Below are 3,231 nucleotides of genomic sequence, written 5' to 3' on the forward strand. Positions count from 1 at the left end.
AAAAAAAAAAAAAAAGAATCAAAGCGTGGTCGCCCAAGCCTAAAATGGCCCCTTTAACCATTATTCTATTGGGCATCGGGCCAGCTCCACTGACAAGTGACGATCGATCGATCACCTCCCTCTTTTCAGCTCTGCAGAGGACTGATAATGGGAGGAGAAAGCCCCAGCTGGCATCGCCCTGGGTTCAAGCAGCCAAAAGCATGAAGAGTTTGACCTTGGCCTTGCATTTCTTAGAACAGTTTAGGCTAATCCCTACGGGCATGCTGTTGCCAAGTTGGTTCTTTCACTGTGCTCATCAGAAGTGCCAGAAAAATATGCCCTCCTTCAGCCTCTGGAAGAAGATGGTCTAAAGGGTTCACAGACATCAAGATGTAGCTCTTACCAAGCTCCAGCATCAGAAGGAGTGCCTCAGCGTCTAAGTCCGTATACACACACGCGGCTTTTCATGCTTCCTCTGCTGGGGAGGTCACAATCTCAGGCACCCTTCAGAGCCACTTCTGGGAGAAAAGAAGAAGAAAAATGTCTAATGAGCTGAGTCTCCTAAGGAAGCATCCACAAACTCCTACCTGCCCCAGGTAGGACACCAGTGCTGACCACAGCAACAGCATCCAAGTCCAGCTCGTTGAACTAATGAATGGATTGGACTTACAGTAGCATGGATAACCCCAAAGCACCTGCATCAACCCCCAAATCACAGCTCAGCTCAAGTGATAACCTTCTGAGATTTGCATAGATGGGATCCCACTTCAATTAACCTTCCATCTCTGTACGAGCGAGCGCCTCCTGAGACCCTTTGGCCATTGGGGCAGGACTCTGTGCATGGTGAGGTGGAGGGCACAGAGGAAGGGAGTAGCTGAGGAGGAGGAGGAGGAGGAGGAGGAGGCGAGGGTCTACTGAGTCCTTCTCACTCCCTTCGAATATCAGCAGATCTGATCTTATAAGGTTTTTTTTTGTGTGTGTGTGTGTGTGTGGTTGGTTGGTTGGTTGGTTTGTTATTGTTGTTGTTGTTCCTCTAATTTAGATGATAAAAGAAGGTTGGAAGAATGGATGGGTCAGTAGGTAAGAACACTTGAAATGCAAGCAGGAAGGCTGGAGTATAAGTGGATTCCCAGGACACACAGACAAACCTAGGCTTCCCATTCAGTGGGAGACCCTGTCTTAAGGCAATGAGATAGAGAGTGACAGATAGACAAGGACACCCAGAATCTTGTCCTGACCTCTACACCCACACATACACACACACACACACACACAGACACACACACACACACACACTCACACACACACACACACACACACACTCACACACACACACATTGATATCAGTCTGTTATACCTGAAGTGTCCCACAACAGTGTTTCAGGCTCATCATATCCTTGGATGCTGTGTAAAATGGCTCGGCCCGGCGTGGGATGTGATGTTATCTAACATGCTCTCTTAGATCACCACTTAGTGTCTCCAACACTGAGCCTTGCAAACAATTTGAGCTGAGGTAACAAAGGTAGGGTGGGCCCTGCTTTGGGGCTTTGCCAACATTCCGAGTTCTTGCTTCTGAAAGAGTGATGGTGAGGCCCGCTCCTGTTTCTGCTGTACGCGTGTTTTCTGTTGGAGTGCTTAACCTGAGCTTTGAGAACCTCAGACTCTCCATTCAAGATATATCAAGTTCTGCTTGGAAGTATTTTACTTCGTATTCCTTCAGTGCATCCATAGTAAATCTGAGGTCTGTGTTGACTGATAAGCTTTTGTTTGGTTATTGGTTTAGTGTTGATCTGCCAGTGGTGTGTGTTTTCAAACACTCTGTAGCCATTTGGCTTTTGACATTTATCACTTTCCCATTATTTATTTATTTAATTTATTTATTTATTTTTGTCTTCTCTTAAAATCCCCAGTAATCACGAGATGGGCTGCCTTTGGTTGTCAAAACTGATCTTCCTGCTGCGGGTGAACACGTACGGCGGATTGTTATGGCTTAGGGCGCTTGACTGCACTGCTGTGAAAATATTCAGCAGAATTCCACAAGCTCTTTGTTTGCCTTGCCTTAGTGGAAATTCCTCCAGCTATCCAAACACGCACCTGGGGGAGGTTTTTTTTTTATTCCATGTTTCAGGAAGGGGTTTCTTCTAAGTAAAAACGTGTCCTTACCTCTCAGGAAAGACTCTTCTAAGTTCTCAGTCGAGACTTCTAGTTTGAGTTCCAGACTAGAGGAGACTGTGAACGTGTTCTGGTTGGAAAGGGAGGTGGAGCTGGAGGAGCCAGAGAGGTGTGTAGCAAATGTTCCTCCAACAGAGCTAAGCTGGGAAAGGGAAAGGCAATGGAAACCAACAAAGAAGGAAGCAGGAAGCAAGGCTCCCCCAGATTCCTAGAACCCCAGGAACACAAAAGCCAGGAAGATGAATTGTCTTTACAGTAGTAGAGCTGTAAATAGGAACAGGGAAGATTCTAGGGTGAAAGATATCCGGGCAGCCACTGGTCACCCAGAGGGGAGTTTGTACCTTGAGTTTCGTAACACGGAAGGGAAATTTGGAGGCCCCTTGAAAAGAACCAGAAAACAAAGGAAGTTGGGCCTGAAGAAGGCTGGGAGACCTCTCACCCAGAGACCCAGGGCTCAGGAACAGAGAAAGGGAGGTAGAGTGCTAAGTGGATCTCATATTTGCTCTGTGGGCTTCTGGGAAGTGTTTGAAAACATTCTATTTAAACTGTGTGTCTTAAGAGGGCTCTCCACTTACATCTAACTTAATGTGCTCATATCAGCAAATAGAAATTATGGGAACATTCCATGGGCTCCCCGCCTTCCTGGTCCTCCCTCCCTGACACCGATACTCTGTCGTGCCTGGAGTCTGGGTGAATGTTTGTTTCCAAGGGATGGAAACTGATTAAAAACTAGGAGGCTGCTTGGGAGACATTTTTTAATAGCATGTGTGAGGTGAGTTCTACGGAAAGCTAGGGAGGGCAAGAAGGCCATGCGCAGCCAGGGCTCCATGCAGGCCATCTAAAAAAAGAGGCTCCTCTTCTAACCCAGAGCTGCTGTCTTAATTGTGGTGGAACTGCTCTTCATATTCCCTTAGCTTTTAAACACTAAACAAAGATGAGAAATGAACATTTGTTTTCTTCCTCTTCTTCCTCTTCTTCTTCTTCCTCTTCTTCTTCTTCTTCTTCTTCTTCTTCTTCTTCTTCTTCTTCTTCTTCTTCTTCTTCTTCTTCTTCTTCTTCTTCTTCTTCTTCTTCTTCTTC

This window comes from Mus pahari, chromosome 11 (assembly GCF_900095145.1).
Source record: "Mus pahari chromosome 11, PAHARI_EIJ_v1.1, whole genome shotgun sequence".
NCBI lineage: Eukaryota > Metazoa > Chordata > Mammalia > Rodentia > Muridae > Mus > Mus pahari.